Here is a 21,356-nt window from a genome sequence, read left to right on the forward strand (position 1 = left end):
TTGTCATTCTTGTTTGGTGTGGATTCACAGTGTGGCGTATATTTCTAAAAGTGTTAAAGTTTTTTATTTGGCTACCGTCAGTGTAACCTGTATCGCTGTTGATGAAGTATGCGTTGCATTCAATTGGGTGTGGGTGCAGAAGCTGCACTGACATGAAACTGGGCTGGCACTCGTTTGACTAGCTGGAAAAAAAAAAAAAATTCGGGAGGAGTGCTGGAGTCTCTCCCGGGAGGGTTGGCAAGTATTAGAAGTAGCGGCACTGCCGCAATGTATAATCGAAAGTCCAGCTTTAGTGTTAATTTGATATTGCCTCAAGGGCCAAGTCAAATTACACGTTGGGCCAAATTTGGCCCACGGGCCAGAGTTTGACACCCATGACCTTCACTGTAAAAAATTACTGTAAAAATAAAAAATAAAATTACAGTTATATACTCCATCCATCCATCCATTTTCTACCGCTTATTCCCTTCGGGGTCGCGGGGGGCGCTGGAGCCTATCTCAGCTACAATCAGGCGGAAGGCGGGGTACACCCTGGACAAGTCGCCACCTCATCGCAGGGCCAACACAGATAGACAGACAACATTCACACTCACATTCACACACTAGGGCCAATTTAGTGTTGCCAATCAACCTATCATGTTCTTCTTAAATGCAGTTAAGTACTGTAAATTTTGTTGCATTTTTCAAAAAATATCGACCAGCAGTAAGTTACTGTAAAACCTACAGTGTAATTCAGTATTTTTCAGACTTGTTTCTTGGGTCCGCCCACAATTCGTCCAACCGAGCTTCATTTCACCTGGCCGACCCTGCTAAATCCATCCTACTGCATCGTGTGTTTTTGATAACAAGGTAAGAGTCACTTGTACCTTGATGTGTCATTTTCTGTTTGAATTACTTTATATATATATTTATAAAGTCCGAAATGACATAGCGTCACAGTCAGCATCACAGACACTATCGTTGACCACGCGCATGTACCGCCGCATGCTAGCTAGCTAAGTTTTCTTCTTTTTTGTCATAGTCATCATAAAAGATGATAACTTGCAACATATGTGCTACGACTTGCAGCAATGTATTTGCGTATGTTAGACACATGCGAAGTCATAGTTGTATGCCTAATGCATCGTTTAAGTGTGCTTTAATGCATCGTTTAAGTGTGCTTTCCCTAAATGCACAAGAGTTTTTTCCAACTTCTCAGCCTTCAAAACTCACAGCCGTCGTCATAAATATGGCAAGAGTAAAACTGATATGTATAGCGCAGAAGGTTTACCTTGTAATATTGTCTCATGTAGCGCGAAGTGCGATGATATACGGGCCTTTCTCCTGCATTTGAAAAGTCATATTACCGAAGGTAGGACAGTTACGTGCCCCTTCAGTCAATGTGAAAAAAGATTTACAGTTAAGTCTACTTTCACATCGCACGTGTCAAGGAAGCACTACGGCTACACTCAACGAAGTTTGACTTGATCAACAGCAAATCCAAGCAGCTCTTGTGTTATTAACACTGATGATGACTATTGTGATATGCAACTTGAGGATTCAGGATATTCCTGTTATGAAGACATGGAGGTCTACTTGCATTAAAAAAATGTTCACAGCACTGAAAAAAGGTTGAGAACCACTGCCTTAGGACAGTGGTTCTCAACCTTTTTTCAGTGATGTACCCCTGTGAACATTTTTTAAATTCAAGTACCCCCTAATCAGAGCAAAGCATTTTTGGTTGAAAAAAAGAGATAAAGAAGTAAAATACAGCACTATGTCATCAGTTTCTGATTTATTAAATTGTATAACAGTGCAAAATATTGCTCATTTGTTGTGGTCTTTCTTGAACTATTTGGAAAAAAAGATATAAAAATAACTAAAAACTTGTTGAAAAAAAACCAAGTGATTCAAATATAAATAAAGATTTTTACACATAGAAGTAATCAAATTAAAGTGCCCTCTTTGGGGATTGTAATAGAGATCCATCTGGATTCATGAACTTCATTCTCAACATTTCTTCACAAAAAAAGAAATCTTAACATCAATATTTATGGAACATGTCCACTACGCTTTAACCAAGCCTCCATTGTTTTCTACATGGATAGTTGATTGACAGTTGGTGCCGTGTGGCACCGCCAGGTAGGGTCAAACCATCATGGCATGGGGGAAACTCTGGCTTTATGGTAATGAATGGAATAGCCTACTTGATTAGTTGTTCAGTTTATGAACTTACATTCATATTTTGTCGAAGTATTATTCAATAAATATATTTATAAAGGATTTTTGAATTGTTGCTATTTTTAGAATATTTAAAAAAAATCTCACGTACCCCTTGGCATACCTTCAAGTACCCCCAGGAGTACGCGTACCCCCATTTGAGAACCACTGCCTTAGGAGACTAGATGTAAACAGAGGAAAGAGAGAGCGAGTGAGGTGGCCATTCCAAATACTTTTAAAATGCTACCCATATTGGATACTGTTTAGGAACATAAACTGCATTTCTTGACTGTACCAGTTGCTGGTGACAAAGTCACAATAAAACGTTGGATGATCAGCATGGAAGGTGATGTCATCTGCAAAGGCGTCCAACCTAGCTTAATCTCAGGGCTTGCTGCCCTTCTTGCCACATACTATGTGTTCAACTTGGAATACCAAGAGGAAGGTCCTCGGACATTGGAATTTGTTCAAAGGTAAATCCTCTTAATACTGTTAAAATACTATTAGGATATTTTATTTTATATTTCTCACCTCTGTTCAGGAATTTGACTTGTCATTTCCCCAATTGTGTGCCTTAAATCAATGACTCTTCTGTTCCTTTGTGGACCTTCTTATTAGGGACCGAAGCACCAGTTTGACTCTAGGATACAGAGAAGGTAGGTAATGTGCAGGTAAAGATATGTTGACTGGGTCAAAGAAGGAAGCACCTGTTTGACCCCAGGATGCAGAAAAAGTAGATAATTTGCAGGTAAAGACATGTTGACTGGATGATGGCAGGAAGCACCAGCTTGACCCGAGAATGCAGAGCAAGTAGGTAATGTGCGGGTGAAGATATGTTGAATGGGTAAAGGCAGGAAGCACCAGTGTGACCCCACTATGCAGGGAAGGTAGGTAATGTGCGGGTGAAGGTATGTTGAATGGGTGAAAGAAGGAAGCGCAGGTGTGGTCGAGGCCATGCAGACAAGGTAGGTATGTGCAGGTGAAGATATGTTGTATGGTGAAAGAAAGAAGCACCAGTGTGACCCAAGGATGCAGGGAAGGTAGGTAATGTGCAGGTAAAGATATGTTGAATGGGTGAAGGCAGGAAACACCAGCTAGACGCCAGGATACAGAGAAGGTAGGTAATGTGCAGGTAAAGATATGTTGAATGGGTAAAGGTAGAAAGCACCAGCATGACCACACTATGCAGAGAAGGTAGGTAATGTGCAGGTAAAGATATGTTGAATGGGTAAAGGCAAGAAGCACCAGTGTGACCCCAGGATGCAGAGAAGATAGGTAATGAGCAGGTAACGATATGTTAAATGGGTGAAAGCAGGAAACAACAGCGTAAATACACGGTCCCGTAGATGGAGAGAAAACATAAATAGAGAGAGGGATTGGGGAGGCTTTAGCATTGTCTTCCTCTCTGAATTTGTCTTAATGGGTTTTAGAGCATTCACTCATCTACAGCTGTGGTTATGTAATAGGCTCACATGTATCCTAAAATTGATATTAATATTTGTGCAGTGCATTTTCCTAAATAACAATGTGAGGGGGGTTCTGTATCGACTGCAAGTAATCTTCAATCACAACAGAATATCTAATATGCTTTCTCTCTTTTTTAGGCGATTCATTGGCGTTAACCCTGAGAGGGGAACAAAGGCTAGCCAGGGAAAGGTGGTGTCCAAGAAGACCAGGAAGCTGGTCCAGAAAAAGGCAGCAACTGTAAATCCTCACGTAGCCACCCTTATAAAACATCTCACAGACTTTGAGTGGGGCTTTATGTAGCCGACAACTAAACACTGGACTCGTGTTCAGTGTTTTGTCTCCGGTTAGAAATTAAGTGGACATGTTATAAATGTTAAAATGCTTTACTGAAAATAAGAAGAATGCACTAAATGTACTTTGAATGTACTTGATGCACTTTAAAATAATTGGTTAATAAAAACATAATCTTGCAAGGCCATTTCTCCAGTCATTTTTATGCCAGCAGATTGCAGGGATTTTGATTTTGAAAAATTAAAAGTTCAACTCATTAACTTCTAGTGGCATTATACTGTTAAGCTCAGTCTATAGTGCTTACAATTATTTTACTGTAATTAACTGTTAATGGATATTACAGTAGATACACTAAAATAACAGTGAAATGCCGCTAAACAGATGACAGTATTATGCTGTGAAGTGTATATTTGATACAGCACAGTACTGTGATACTTTTTACAGTAATAAACTGTAGTGATAAATCACAGTATGTGTGCTGTAGAAAAACAGTTTTATACTGGAACCACTAGCTGCCAGTAGGTTACTGTAATTAAACGGTGAAAATTCTTACAGTAAGGGAGAGACCCGCCACCCAGCGGAGAAAACTCATTTCGGCCGCTTGTACCCGTGATGTTGTCCTTTCGGTCATAACCCAAAGCTCATGACCATAGGTGAGGATGGGAACGTAGATTGACCGGTAAATTGAGAGCTTTTCCTTCTGGCGCAGCTCCTTCTTACCACAACGAATCGATATAGCGTCCTCATTACTGAAGACGCCGCACCGACCAGCCTGTGCATCTCACGATCCACTCTTCCCTCACTCATGAACAAGACTCCAGGTACTTGAACTCATCCACTCGGGGCAAGATCTCCTGCCCAACCTCGAGATGGCACTCCACCCTTTCCCGGGCGAGAACCTCGGACTTGGAGGTGCTGATTCTCATCCCAGTCGCTTCACACTCGGCTGCGAACCAATCCAATGAGAGCTGAAGATCCTGGCCAGTTAAAGCCATAAGGACCACATCATCTGCAAAAATGAGAGACCTAATCCTGCAGCCACCAAACCAGATCCCCTCAACGCCATGACTGCGCCTAGAAATTCTGTCCATAAAATTTATGAACACATTTGGTGACAAAGGGCAGCCAACTTACTGCTGGCAATGCGGACCAAGCTCTGACACTGATCATACAGGGAGCGACCCGCCACCGCCACCGTCCCTGAGCACTCCCCACAGGACTTCCCGGGGTGGCCACGGTCGAATGTCTTCTCCAAGTCCACAAAGCACATGTAGACTGGTTGGACAAACTCCCATGCACACTCAAGGACCCTGCCGAGAGTATAGAGCTGGTCTACCGTTCCACGACCAGGACGAAAACCATACTGTTCGTCCTGGATCCGAGGTTCCTCCTCTCCAGTACACATGAATAGACCTTACCGGGAAGGCTGAGGAGTGTGATCTACGATAGTTGGAACGCACCCTCCGGTTCCCCTTCTTAAAGAGAGGAACCACCACCCCGGTCTGCCAATCCAGAGGTACCGCCCCTGATGTCCACGTGATGTAGCAGAGTCTTGTCAACTAAAACAGCCCCACAGCATCCAGAGCCTTAAGGAACTCCGGATGGAGCTCATCCACCCCCGGGGCCTTGCCACCGAGGAGCTTTTAAAACTACCTTGGCAACCTCAGCCCCAGAAATAGGAGAGCCCACCACAGATTCCCCAGGCACTGCTTGGCCTGTCGGTATGCCCGCTGCCTCTGGAGTCCCATGAGCCAAAAGGACCAGATAAGCTCTTTCTTCAGCTTGACGGCATCCCGCACTGCTGGTGGCCACCAGCGGGTTCTAGGATTACCGCCACGACAGGCACCAAACACCTTGCGGCCACAGCTCCAATCAGCTGGCTTGACAAGAGAGGCACGGAACATGATCCATTCAGACTCAATGTCCAGTACCTCCTTTGTGACATGTTCAAAGTTCCTCCGGAGGTGGAAAAAGAAACTCTCTCTGACAGGAGACTCTGCTAGGCATTCCCAAAAGACTCTCACAATGCGTTTGGGCCTGCCAGGTCTGTCCGGGATCCTACCCCACCATCGGAGCCAGCTCACCAGGTGGTGATTGGTAGAAAGCTCGCCCCTCTCTTCACCCGAGTGTCCAAAACATGAGGCCGCAAATCCCATGACACAACTACAAAGTCAATAATGGAACTGCGGCCGAGGGTGTCCTGGTGCCAAGTGCACATATGGACACCCTTATGTTTGAACATTGTGTTTGTTATGGACAATCCGTGACGAGCACAAAAGTCCAATAACAAAGCACCACTTGGGTTCAGATCCGGGTGGCCATTTTTCCCAATCACGACTCTCCAGGTTTCAAAGTCGTTGCCAACATGAGCGTTGAAGACCCCCAGCAGAACAAGGGAATCACCCGAGGGAGCACTCTCAAGGGAATCCAAAAAGAGTGGGTACTCTGAGCTGCTGTTTGGTGCGTAAACACCAACAACAGTCAGGACCCGTCACCCAACCCGAAAACGGAGGGAAGCTACCATCTCGTCTTCTGGGTTAAGTCCAACGTGCAGGCTTTGAGCCGGGGGGGCAACAAGAATTGCCAACCCAGCCTCTCATTACTTGCAACGCCAGAGTGGAAGAGAGTCCAACCCCTCTTGAGAGAACAGGTTCCAGAGCCCTTGCTGTGCGTCGAAGTGAGTCCAGCTTTATCTAGCCGGGAACTTCTCCACCTCGCGAGGTGACGTTCCATGTCCCAAGAGCGAGCTTATGTAGCCGATAATCGGACCGCCAAGTGCCCTGCCTTTACTTCCGCCCAGCTAACACTGCACCCGACCTCTATGACCCAGCCCATGAGTGGTGAGCCTATTGCAGGGGGGACCCACGTTGCCTCTTCGAGCTGGGCCCCATGGGCACCAGTCGCTCGCCATCGTGCCCCACCTCTGGGCCTGGCTCCACAGGGGAGTCACGGTGACCCGCGTCCGGGCAAGATAATATCTAGGTCCTCGATTTGTACTTTTCATAAAGGTCTTTGAGCTGCTCTTTGTCTGATTCCTCACCTAGGACCTGTTTGTCTTGGGGGACCCTACCAGGGGGCATAGAAGCCCCCGGACAACATAGCTCCTAGGATCAGTGGGACACGCAAACCACAAAGGTGGCGGCTCAGAAAGCAGGTTATATAAACATAACTCCAAAACCAAACATGCAAGATGTCTAAACATGCCTGTAATATTGTATCAATGTGAGTTTTACTAGAATCGGTTGTTTTTTTAAGGCTTGCAAACACAAAAAGTTTTTTTTACTCAATATGACAGTAAGTTCTTAAAATGCTGAGATAATGTGAAAAAAACAATACAAATGTATTCCAACATGATTCCTAAACCAAACATGCAAAATGTCTAAAAATGCCTGTAGTATTGAATCCATGTGAGTTTTACTAGAATAATTTGTTTTTGTAAGGTTTGCAAATACAAAACTTGAGTTTTATGACAGACACAAGTTAGTTTTTTTACTCAATATAACAGTATAGATGTCATACTATATATTAAAGTTATATGAAAATAACTCCAAAACCAAACGTGCATTATGTCCAAAATTGCCTGTAATATTGTATAGATGTGAGTTTTACTAGAATCAGGTTTGCAAATACAAAAATTGGGTTTTATGACAGTATACTGTCACACTCAATATGACAGTATAACTGTCATACTAAATCCATCCATTTTCTTCCGCTTATCCGAGGTCGGGTTGCGGGGGCAGCAGCCTAAGCAAAGAGCCCAGACTTCCCTCTCCCCAGCCACTTCGTCCAGCTCTTCTCGGGGGACCCCGAGGCGTTCCCAGGCCATAGTCTTTCCAATGTATCCTAGGTCTTCCCCATGGCCTCCTGCCGTTCGGACCTAGAGAGGCGTTCGGGTGGCATCCTGAGCAGATGCCCGAACCACCTCATCTGGCTCCTCTCAATGTGGAGGAGCAGCGGCTTTACACTGAGTTCCTCCCAGATGACAGAGCTTCTCACCCTATCTCTAAGGGAGAGACCCACCACCCGGCGGAGGAAACTCATTTCGGCCGCTTGTACCCGTGACCTTGTCCATTTGGTCATAACCCAAAGCTCATGACCATAGGTGAGGATGGGAACGTTGATCGACCGGTAAATTGAAAGCTTTTCCTTCTGGCTCAGCTCCTTCTTCACCACAACGGATCGATATAGCGTCCTCATTACTGAAGACGCCGCACCGATCCGCCTGTAGATCTCACAATCCACTCTATCCTCACTCGTGAACAAGACTCCTAGGTACTTGAACTCCTTCACTTGGGGCAAGATCTCTTTCCCAACCTCGAGATGGCACTCCACCCTTTCCCGGGCGAGAACCATGGACTCGGACTTGGAGGTGCTGATTCTCATCCCAGTCGCTTCACTGCGAACCGATCCAATGAAAGCTGAAGATCTTGGCCAGTTGAAGCCATCAAGACCACATCATCTGCAAAAAGCAGAGACCTAATCCTGCAGCCACCAAACCAGGCGCAGTCATGGCGTTGAGGGGATCCTCAAAGCCATGACTGCGCCTAGATATTCTGTCCATTAAAGTTATGAACAGAATCGTGACAAAGGGCAGCCTTGGCGGAGTCCAACCCTCACTGGAAAGGGGTCCGACATACTGCCGGCAATGCGGACCAAGCTCTGACACTGATCATACAGGGAGATACCCGCCACAATCAGACATGCCGATACTCCATACTCTCTGAGCACTCCCCACAGGATTTACCGGGGGCCAAGGTCGAATGTCTTCTCCAAGTCCACAAAACTTATGTAGACTGGTTGGGCAAACTCCCATGCACACTCAAGGACCCTGCCGAGAGTATAGAGCTGGTCTACCGTTCCACGACCAGGACGAAAACCACACTGTTCGTCCTGGATCCGAGGTTCCTCCTCTCCATTACACATGAATAGACCTTACCGGGAAGGCTGAGGAGTGTGATCTACGATATTTGGAACACACCCTCCGGTTCCCCTTCTTAAAGAGAGGAACCACCACCCCGGTCTGCCAATCCAGAGGTACCGCCCCCGATGTAGATGCAATGTTGCAGAGTCTTGTCAACCAAGACTGCCCCACAGCATCCAGAGCCTTAAGGAACTCCGGACGGAGCTCATATCCCCGGGGCCTTGCCACCGAGGAGCTTTTTAACTACCTTGGCAACCTCAGCCCCAGAAATAGGAGAGCCCACCACAGACTTCCCAGGCACTGTTTCCTCATAGGAAGACGTGTTGGTGGGACTGAGGAGGTCTCGCTTGGCCTGTCGGTATGCCCACTGCCTCTGGAGTCCCATGAGCCAAAAGGACCCGGTGGCTCTTTCTTCAGCTTGACAGCATCCCTCACTGCTGGTGGATTACCGCCACGACAGGCACCAAACACCTTGCGGCCACAGCTTCAATCAGCTGGCTCAACAAGAGAGGAACGGAACATGGTCCACTCAGACTCAATGTCCAGCACCTCCCTCGTGACATGTTCAAAGTTCTTCCGGACATGTTCAAAGTTCTTCAGGAGACTCTGCTAGGTGTTCCCAGCAGACCCTTACAATGCGTTTGGGCCTGCCAGGTCTGACCGGCATCCTCCCCTACCATCGGAGCCAGCTCACCACCAGGTGGTGGTTGGTAGAAAGCTCTGCCCCTCTCTTCACCGAGTGTCCAAAACATGAGGCCGCAAATCCCATGACACAACTACAAAGTCAATCATGCGGCCGAGGGTGTCCTTGTGCCAAGTGCACATATGGACACCCTTATGTTTGAACATTGTGTTTGTTATGGACAATCCGTGACAAGCACAAAAGTCCAATAACAAAGCACCACTTGGGTTCAGATCCGGGTGGCCATTTTTCCCAATCACGACTCTCCAGGTTTCACTGTCGTTGCCAACATAGCGTTGAAGTCCACCAGCAGAACAAGGGAATCACCCGAGGGAGCACTCTCCAGTACTCCCTCAAGGGAATCCAAAAAGAGTTGGTACTCTGAGCTGCTGTTTGGTGTGTAAACACAAACAACAATCAGGACCCGTCACCCAACCCGAAGGCTGAAGGAAGCTACCATCTCGTCTATTGGGTTTAAAGTCCAACATGCAGGCTTTGAGCCTGCGGGCAACAAGAATTGCCACCCCAGCCTCTCATTAGATGCAACGCCAGTGTGGAATCTCTTCCACTCTGGCGTTGCAAGTAATGAAAGTTCAGCTCAGTCCAGCCCCTCTGAGAGAACAGGTTCCAGAGCCCTTGCTGTGAGTCCAACTATATCTAGCCGGGAACGTCTCCACCTCATGCACCAGCTCAGGCTCCTTCCCTCCCAGCGAGGTGACGTTCCATGTCCCAAGAGCGAGCTTATGTAGCCGATAATCGGACCACCAAGTGCCCTGCCTTCGGCTGCCGCCCAGCTCACACTGCACCCTCTATGACCCAGCCCATGAGTGGTGAGCCCTGGAGGGGGGATCCACGTTGCCTCTTCGAGCTGAGCACGGCTGGGCCCCATGGGGACTGGCCCGTCAATCGCCATCGTGCCACACCTCTGGGCCTGGCTCCACAGGGGAGCCACGGTGACCTGCGTCCGGGCGAGAAAAAATCTAGGTCCTCAATTGTACGTTTAATAAAGGTCTTTGAGCTGCTCTTTGTCTGATCCCTCACCTAGGACCTGTTTGTCTTGGGAGACCATAGAAGTTCCTGGATCAGTGGGACACGCAAACCACAAAGGTGGCGGCTCAGAAAGCAGGTTATATAAATATAACTCCAAAACCAAACATGCAATATGTCCAAACATGCCTGTAATATTGTATCAATGTGAGTTTTCCTAGAATCGGTTGTTTTTGTAAGGTTTGCAAATACAAAAAATTAGGTTTTACTCACAATGACAAAATCACACTGAATATGACAGTTATTTAAACATAACTCATAAACTACACAAAAAAATGGCTAATAATGCCTGAAATAATGAATCATTGGGAGTTTTACTGAGTTTTACATTTTGCAAACACAGAAAGTAGTTTTTTACTTGACTGTAACGTTCTTAGAACCCTGAGATAATGGGAAAAAAGCAATAAAAATGTATTTAAACCTAACTCCTAAACAACACATGCAAAATGGCTAATAATGTCTAGGGAGACATGTAACGTTGTTAGTTTAAAAAAATGATCTTTTGTAAAGATATCAAAGACACAAGCTAGTTTTTTTTATTCAATATGACAGTATAACAGTCATACTAAATATGAAAGTTATATAAACATAACTCCAAAACCAAACATGTGTCATGTCTAAAAATGCCTGTAATAATGTATTTATGTGAGTTTGTAAGGTTTGCAAAAACAACAAGTAGTTTTTTACTCAATATGAAAGTAATGTTCTTAGAATCCTGAGATAATGCGAAAAAAGCAATACAAATGTATTCAAACACAAATTTGAAACCAAACATGTAAAATGTCTAAAAATGCCTGTAATATTGAATCTATATAAGTTTTACTAGAATCAATTGTTTTTGTAAGGTTTGCAAATACAAAAATTAGGTTTTACACATAATGACATTAAAACTGTAACACTCAATATGACAATTATTTATTTATAACTCCTAACCACACATGAAACATGTCTAATAATGCGTGAAAAAAATTATCTTTGTGAGTGTTACTAGAAACATTTTCTTTTGTAAGTTTTGCAAAGACAGGTTAGTTTTTTTTACTCAATATGACAGTATAACTGCCACACTCAATATGACAGTTATTTAAACATAACTCTTAAACTACACATGAAAAATGACTAACAATGCCTGAAATAATGCATTCTTGTAAGTTTTACTCGAAACATATGCTTTTTTAAGGCTTGCAAACACAAAAATTATTTTTTTACTCAATATGACAGTAATGTTCTAAAATTCTGAGAAAATACGAATAAATTAATACAAATAATTCCAACATAATTCCTAAACCAAACATGCAAAATGTCTAAAATTGTCTGTAATATTGAATCCATGTGAGTTTTACTAGATTTAAATGATTTTGTAAGGTTTGCAAATACATAAAGTAGGTTTTACTTACTATGTCATAACTGACAGTATATGACAGTTATTTAACCATAACTCAAACCACACATGAAAAATGGCTAATAATGCCTGAAATAATGCATCCTTGGCCGTTTTACTCGAAACACATGCTTTTTTAAATCTTGCAAACACAAAAAGTAGTTTTTTTTACCCAATATGACTGTAATGTTCTTAAAATCCTGAGATAATGCGAAAAAAGCAATACAAATGTATTTAAACATTACTCCTAAACAACATATGCAAAATGGCTAATAATGCCTGGAAACATGTATCTTTTTTAGTTTTACTGGAAAAATGATCTTTTGTAAAGTTTGCAAAGACACAAGCCGGTTTTTTTTAATTCAATATGACAGTATAACAGTCATACTAAATATGAAAGTTATATAAACATAACTCCAAAACCAAACATGTGTCATGTCTAACAATGCCTGTAATAATGTATTAATGTGAGTTTGTAAGGTTTTCAAAAACAAAAACTAGTTTTTTACTCAATATGAAAGTAATGATCTTAGAATCCTGAGATAATGCGAAAAAAGCAATAAAACAAAGCAACAACAATGTATTTAAACATAACTCCTAAACAACCCAGGCAAAATGGGTAATAATGCCTGGAGACATGTATCTTTGTTAGTTTTACTAGAAAATGTATCTTTTGTAAAGTTTGCAAAGACACAAGCTAGTTGTTTTTTTTCAATAAGACAGTATAACAGTCATACTAAATATGAAAGTTAAATAAACATAACTCCAGAACCAAACGTGTGTCATGTCTAAAATTGCCTATAATAATGTATTTATGTGAGTTTGAAGGGTTTGCAAAAACAAAAAGTAGTTTTTTCCTCAATATGAAAGTAAGGATTTTAGAATCCTGAGATAATGCGAAAAAAGCAATAAAAATGTATTTAAACATAATTCCTAAACAACCCATGCAAAATGGCTAATAATGCCTGGAGACATGTATCTTTGTTAGTTTTACTAGAAAAATGATATTTTGTAAAGTTTGCAAAGACACAAGCTAGTTTTTTAAAATTAAATATGACAGTATAACTGTCCTACTAAATATGAAAGTTATCAAAACATAACTCCAAAACCAAACATGTGTTATGTCTAAAAATGTCTGTAATAATGTATTTATGTGAGTTTGTAAGGTTTGCAAAAACAAAAAGTAGTTTTTTACTCAATATGAAAGTAATGATCTAAGAATCCTGAGATAATGCGAAAAAAGCAATAAAAATGTATTTAAACATAATTCCTAAACAACCCATGCAAAATGGGTAATAATGCCTGGAGACATGTATCTTTGTTAGTTTTACTAGAAAAATTATCTTTTGTAAAGTTTGCAAAGACACAAGCTAGTTTTTTTTATTCAATATGACAGTATAACAGTCATACTAAATATAAAAGTTATATAAACATAACTCCAAAACCAAACATGTGTCATGTCTAAAAATGTCTGTAATAATGTATTTTATGTGAGTTTGTAAGGTTTGCAAAAACAAAAAGTAGTGTTTTACTCAATATGAAAGTAATGATCTTAGAATCCTGAGATAATGCGAAAAAAGCAATAAAAATGTATTCAAACACAACTTTTAAACCAAACATGTAAATTGTCTAAAAATGCCTGTAATATTGAATCTATGTACGTTTTACTAGAATCAATTGTTTTTGTAAGGTTTGCAAATACAAAAATTAGGTTTTACACATAATGACATTATAACTTTAACACTCAATATGAAAGTTATTTAATTATAACTCCTAAATACACATGAAACATGTCTAATAGCGTGAAAAAAATTATCTTTGTGAGTGTTGCTAGAAACATTTTCTTTTGTAAGGTTTGCAAAGACACAAGTGAGTTTTTTTTTAACTCAATATGACAGTATAACGCCACACTCAATATGACAGTTATTTAAACATAACTCCTAAACCACACCTGAAAAATGGCTAATAATGCCTGAAATAATGCATCTTTGGGAGTTTTACTGGAAACATATGCTTTTTTTAAGGCTTGCAAACACAAAAATTATTTTTTTACTCAACATGACAGTAATGTTCTAAAAATCCTGAGATAATGTGAAAAAAGCAATACAAATGTATTACAACATAATTCCTAAACCAAACATGCAAAATGTCTGAAAATGCCTGTAATATTGAATCCATGTGAGTTTTATTTGAATCAGTTGTATGGTTTGCTAATACAAAAATTGGGTTTTATGACAAACACAAGTTAGTTATTTTACTCAATATAACAGTTTAGCTGTCATACTATGTATGAAAGTTATATAAACATAACTCCAAAACCAAACATGCATTATGTCCAAAACTGCCTGTAATATTGTATATATGTGAGTTTTACTAGAATCAGGGTTGCAAATACAAAAATTGGGTTTTATGACAGTATACTGTCACACTCAATATGACAGTTATTTAAACATAACTCAAACAACACATGCAAAATGGCTAATAATGCCTGGAGCATGTATCTTAGTTAGTTTTACTAGAAAAATGGTATTTTGTAAGGTTTGCAAAGACACAAGTTAGTTGTTTTTTTTTATTCAATATGACAGTATAACTGTCATACTAAATATGAAAGTTATATAAACATAACTCTAAAACCAAACATGTATTATGTCTAAAAATGCCTGTAATGTTGTATCTGTGTGAGTTTAACTAGATTTAGTTGTTTTTGTAAGGTTTGCAAATACAAAATAAGGGTTTTACTCACTATGACAGTTTACTGTCACACTCAATCTGACAGTTATTTATTTAAATATAACTCCTAAACCACACATGCAAAATGGCTAATAATGCCTGGAGATATGTATCTTTGTGAGTTTTACTAGAAACATTATATTGTGTAAGGTTTAGTTAGTTTTTGTACTTAATCTGACAGTATAACTGTCATTCTAAATCCATCCATTTTCTTCCGCTTATCCGAGGTCGGGTTGCGGGGGCAGCAGCCTGAGCAGAAAATCCCAGACTTCCCTCTCCCCAGCCACTTCGTCCAGCTCTTCTCGGGGTATTCCGAGGCGTTCGCAGGCCAGCCGGGGACATAGTCTTTCCAATGTGTCCTAGGTCTTCCCCGTGGCCTCCTGCCACACCTCCCTAGAGGCGTTCGGGTGGCATCCTGAGCAGATGCCCGAACCACCTCATGGCTCCTCTCAATGTGGAGGAGCAGCGGGTTTACTTTGAGTACCTCCCGGATGACAGAGCTTCTCACCCTGTCTCTAAGGGAGAGACTCACCACCCGGCAGAGGAAACGCATTTCGGCCGCTTGTCCTTTCGGTCATAACCCAAAGCTGGGAACGTAGATCGACGGTAAATTGAGAGCTTTTCCTTCTGGCTCAGCTCCTTCTTCACCACAACGGATCGATATAGCGTCCTCAATACTGAAGACGCCGCACCAATCCGCCTGTGGATCTCTCGATCCACTCTATCCTCACTCGTGAACAAGACTCCTAGGTACTTGAACTCCTCCACTTGGGGCAAGATCTCCTCCCCAACCTGGAGATGGCATTCGACACTTTCCTGCGTGGACTTGGACTTGGAGGTGCTGATTCTCATCCCAGTCGCTTCACACTCAAGGACCCTGCCGACAGTATAGACCTGGTCTACCGTTCCACGACCAGGACGAAAACCACACTGTTCGTCCTGGATCCGAGTTTCCTCCTCTCCAGTACACATGAATAGACCTTACCGGGAAGGCTGAGGAGTGTGTTTCACGATAGTTGGAACACACCCTCCGGTTCCCCTTCTTAAAGAGAGGAACCACCAACCCGGTCTGCCAATCCAGAGGAACCGCCCCCAATGTTCACGCGATGTTGCAGAGTCTTGTCAACCAAGACAGCCCCACAGTATCCAGAGCCTTAAGGAACTCATCCACCACCGGGGCCTTGCCACAGAGGAGCTTTTTAACTACCTAGGCAACCTAAGCCCCAGAAATAGGAGAGTCCACCACAGATTCCCCAGGCACTGCTTGGCCTGTCGGTATGCCCGCTGCCTCTGGAGTCCCATGAGCCAAAAGGACCCGATAGGCTCTTTCTTCAGCTTGACGGCATCCCTCACTGCTGGTGGCCACCAGCGAGTTCTAGGATTACCGCCACGACAGGCACCAAACACCTTGCGGCCACAGCTCCAATCAGCAGGCTCGACAAGAGAGGCACGGAACATGGTCCACTCAGACTCAATGTCCAGCACCTCCCTCGTGACATGTTCAAAGTTCTTCCTTATGTTTGAACATTGTGTTTGTTATGGACAATCCGTGACGAGCACAAAAGTCCAATAACAAAGCACCACTTGGGTTCAGATCCGGGTGGCCATTTTTCCCAATCACGACTCTCCAGGTTTCACTGTCCTTGCCAACATGAGCATTGAAGTCCCCCAACAGAGCAAGGGAATCACCCGAGGGAGCACTCTCCAGTACTCCCTCAAGGGAATCCAAAAAGAGTGGGTACTCTGAGCTGCTGTTTGGTGCGTAAAACAACAGTCAGGACCCGTCACCCAACCCGAAGGCGGAGGGAAGCTACCATCTCGTCTACTGGGTTAAAGTCCAACGTGCAGGCTTTGAGCAACAACAATTGCCACCCCAGCTTCTCATTGCTTGCAACGCCAGAGTGGAAGAGAGTCCAGCCCCTCTTGAGAGAACAGGTTCCAGAGCCCTTGCTGTGCGTCGAAGTGAGTCCAACTATATCTAGCCGGAACTTCTTCACCTCGCGCACCAGCTCAGGCTCTTTCCCTCCCAGCGAGGTGATGTTCCACGTCCCAAGAGCGAGCTTATGTAGCCGATAATCGGACCGCCAAGTGCCCTGCCTTCGGCTGCCGCCCAGTTCACACTGCATCCGACCTCTATGACCTCAATGGGCCCATGAGTGGTGAGCCCATTGGAGGGTTGACCCACGTTGCCTCTTCGAGCTGAGCCCGGCAGGGCCCCAAGGAGACAGGCCCGGCCACCAGTCGCTCGCCATCGTGCCCCACCTCTGCGCCTGGCTCCACAGGGGAGCCACGGTGACCTGCGCCTGGGCGAGAAAAAATCTAGGTCCTCGATTTTTACTTTTCATAAAGGTCTTTGAGCTGCTCTTTGTCTGATCCCTCACCTAGGACCTTTTCTCAGGGGATCCCGAGGCGTTCCCAGGCCAGCCGGGAGACATAGTGTTCCCAGTGTGTCCTGGGTCTTCCCCGTGGCCTCCAGGATGACAGAGCTTCACCTTCACCAGGGGTGTCAAACTCAAATACAGAGTGGGCCAAAGTTTAAAACTGAACAAAGCCGCGGGCCAAGGTTGAACAAATTAACCTTTTAATAGGGACCCAAACAAGTTTTGCATTGAATATTGAACAAGCAAGGCTTACATAACTTTATAGTGACATGCAAAATGGAGTTTCAAATAATAATAATAATAATTAAAAAATATCAATTGCATATCAAATACAATTTAAATAAAAATTGAATGCCTCTTTTCTATTTGCAGCCTTCTGAGGTAAATATCAACATTAACTTTTTCCACAGGCTAATAAATTTGAAAATAAAATAACAATGAATAAAACAACCATTCAGGACTTTAAACTGCTCAGTTTGCAACACACTGATCTAATTTGATGTGCCCAAGCCAGATACCTGGCATCTTTTTTTAGATGCTAGTTCTTTAATGTCGGGGCTCAGGCTTTGAGCTGAGGCAACTTTCATTATCGAACGAAGGTGTTCAACAGTCATATCTCATACATCCAATTCTAACATCATTCACACCCAGTCACAAGATATGTGCTGCTTCAGCACGCATACGCAAATGAATGCAACGCATACTTCATCAACAGCGATACAGGTTACACTGAGGGTGCCAGTATAAAAAACTTTAACACTGTTAGAAATATACGCCACACTGTGAACCCACACCAAACAAAAATAAAAATCACTTTTCGGGAGAACATCCGCACCGTAACATAACATAAACACAAAAGAACAAATACCCAGAATCTTTTGCAGCACTAACTCTTTCGGGACGCTACAAAATACACCCCCGCTACCACCAAACCAACCCCCCCCCCCCCCACACACACACACACCTTGTAGCGTCCCGGAAGATTTAGTGCTACAAAGGGTTCTGGGTATTTGTTGTGTTGTGTTTATGTTGTGTTACGGTGCGGATGCTCTCCCGAAATGTGTTTGTCATTCTTGTTTGGTGTGGATTCACAGTGTGGCGTATATTTCTAAAAGTGTTAAAGTTTTTTATTTGGCTACCGTCAGTGTAACCTGTATCGCTGTTGATGAAGTATGCGTTGCATTCAATTGTGTGTGGGTGCAGAAGCTGCACTGACATGAAACTGGGCCGGCACTCGTTTGACTAGCTGGAAAAAAAAAAAAAAAAATTCGGGAGGAATGCTGGAGTCACTCCCGGGAGGGTTGGCAAGTATTAGAAGTAGCGGTGAATGCGGTGTTACCGCGGCACTGCCTCAATGTATAATCGCCGGTCCAGCTTTAGTGTTAATTTGATATTGCCTCAAGGGCCAAGTCAAATTACACGTTGGGCCAAATTTGGCCCACGGGCCAGAGTTTGACACCCATGACCTTCACTGTAAAAAATTACAGTTATATACTCCATCCATCCATCCATTTTCTACCGCTTATTCCCTTCGGGGTCGCGGGGGGCGCTGGAGCCTATCTCAGCTACAATCAGGCGGAAGGCGGGGTACACCCTGGACAAGTCGCCACCTCATCGCAGGGCCAACACAGATAGACAGACAACATTCACACTCACATTCACACACTAGGGCCAATTTAGTGTTGCCAATCAACCTATCATGTTCTTCTTAAATGCAGTTAAGTACTGTAAATTTTGTTGCATTTTTCAAAAAATATCGACCAGCAGTAAGTTACTGTAAAACCTACAGTGTAATTCAGTATTTTTCAGACTTGTTTCTTGGGTCCGCCCACAATTCGTCCAACCGAGCTTCATTTCACCTGGCCGACCCTGCTAAATCCATCCTACTTCATCGTGTGTTTTTGATAACAAAGGTAAGAGTCACTTGTACCTTGATGTGTCATTTTCTGTTTGAATTACTTTATATATATATTTATAAAGTCCGAAATGTCAGCATCACAGACACTATCGTTGACCACGCGCATGTACCGCCGCATGCTAGCTAGCTAAGTTTTCTTCTTTTTTGTCATAGTCATCATAAAAGATGATAACTTGCCACATATGTGCTACGACTTGCAGCAATGTATTTGCGTATGTTAGACACATGCGAAGTCATAGTTGTATGCCTAATGCATCGTTTAAGTGTGCTTTCCCTAAATGCACAAGAGTTTTTTCCAACTTCTCAGCCTTCAAAACTCACAGCCGTCGTCATAAATATGGCAAGAGTAGGACTGATATGTATAGCGCAGAAGGTTTACCTTGTAATATTGTCTCATGTAGCGCGAAGTGCGATGATATCATTTGAAAAGTCATATTACCGAAGGTAGGACAGTTACGTGCCCCTTCAGTCAATGTGAAAAAAGATTTACAGTTAAGTCTACTTTCACATCGCACGCGTCAAGGAAGCACTACGGCTACACTGAACGAAGTTTGACTTGATCAACAGCAAATCCAAGCAGCTCTTGTGTTATTAACACTGATGATGACTATGGTGATATGCAACTTGAGAATTCAGGATATTCCTGTTATGAAGACATGGAGGTCTACTTGCATTAAAAAAATGTTCACAGCACTGAAAAAAGGTTGAGAACCACTGTCCTAAGGCAGTGGTTCTCAACCTTTTTTCAGTGCTGTGAACATTTTTCAGTGATGTACCCCTGTGAACATTTTTTAAATTCAAGTACCCCCTAATTAGAGCAAAGCATTTTTGGTTGAAAAAAAGAGATAAAGAAGTAAAATACAACACTATGTCATCAGTTTCTGATTCATTAAATTGTTGTTGTGGTCTTTTTGAACTATTTGGAAAAAAATAAATAAAAATAACTAAAAACTTGTTGAAAAATAAACAAGTGATTCAATTATAAATAAAGATTTTTACACATAGAAGTAATCAACTTAAAGTGCCCTCTTTGGGGATTGCAATATAGATCCATCTGGATTCATGAACTTCATTCTCAACATTTCTTCACAAAAAAAGAAATCTTTAACATCAATATTTATGGAACATGTCCACTACGCTTTAACCAAGCCTCCATTGTTTTCTACATGGATAGTTGATTGACAGTTGGTGCCGTGTGGCACCGCCAGGTAGAGTCAAACCACCATGGCATGGGGGAAACCCTGGCTTTATGGTAATGAATGGAATAGCCTACTTGATTAGTTGTTCAGTTTATGAACTTACATTCATATTTTGTCGAAGTATTATTCAATAAATATATTTATAAAGGATTTTTGAATTGTTGCTATTTTTAGAATATTTAAAAAAAATCTCACGTACCCCTTGGCATACCTTCAAGTACCCCCAGGAGTACGCGTACCCCCATTTGAGAACCACTGCCTTAGGAGACTAGATGTAAACAGAGGAAAGAGAGAGCGAGTGAGGTGGCCATTCCAAATACTTTTAAAATGCTACCCATATTGGATACTGTTTAGGAACATAAACTGCATTTCTTGACTGTACCAGTTGCTGGTGACAAAGTCACAATAAAACGTTGGATGATCAGCATGGAAGGTGATGTCATCTGCAAAGGCGTCCAACCTAGCTTAATCTCAGGGCTTGCTGCCCTTCTTGCCACCTACTATGTGTTCAACTTGGAATACCAAGAGGAACAGACATGTTCCTCTTGGTAGGACATTGGAATTTGTTCAAAGGTAAATCCTCTTGATACTGTTAAAATACTGTTAGGATATTTTATTTTATATTTCTCACCTCTGTTCAGGAATTTGACTTGTCATTTCCCCAATTGTGTGCCTTAAATCAATGACTCTTCTGTTCCTTTGTGTACCTTCTTATTAGGGACCGAAGCACCAGTTTGACTCTAGGATACAGAGAAGGTAGGTAATGTGCAGGTAAAGATATGTTGACTGGGTCAAAGAAGGAAGCACCTGTTTGACCCCAGGATGCAGAAAAAGTAGGTAATTTGCAGGTAAAGATATGTTGACTGGATGATGGCAGGAAGCACCAGCTTGACCCGAGAATGCAGAGCAAGTAGGTAATGTGCGGGTGAAGATATGTTGAATGGGTAAAGGCAGGAAGCACCAGTGTGACCCCACCATGCAGGGAAGGTAGGTAATGTGCGGGTGAAGGTATGTTGAATGGGTGAAAGAAGGAAGCGCAGGTGTGGTCGAGGCCATGCAGACAAGGTAGGTATGTGCAGGTGAAGATATGTTGTATGGTGAAAGAAAGAAGCACCAGTGTGACCCAAGGATGCAGGGAAGTTA

This window comes from Entelurus aequoreus, linkage group LG14 (genome assembly GCF_033978785.1).
Source record: "Entelurus aequoreus isolate RoL-2023_Sb linkage group LG14, RoL_Eaeq_v1.1, whole genome shotgun sequence".
NCBI classification, from domain to species: Eukaryota; Metazoa; Chordata; class Actinopteri; order Syngnathiformes; family Syngnathidae; genus Entelurus; species Entelurus aequoreus.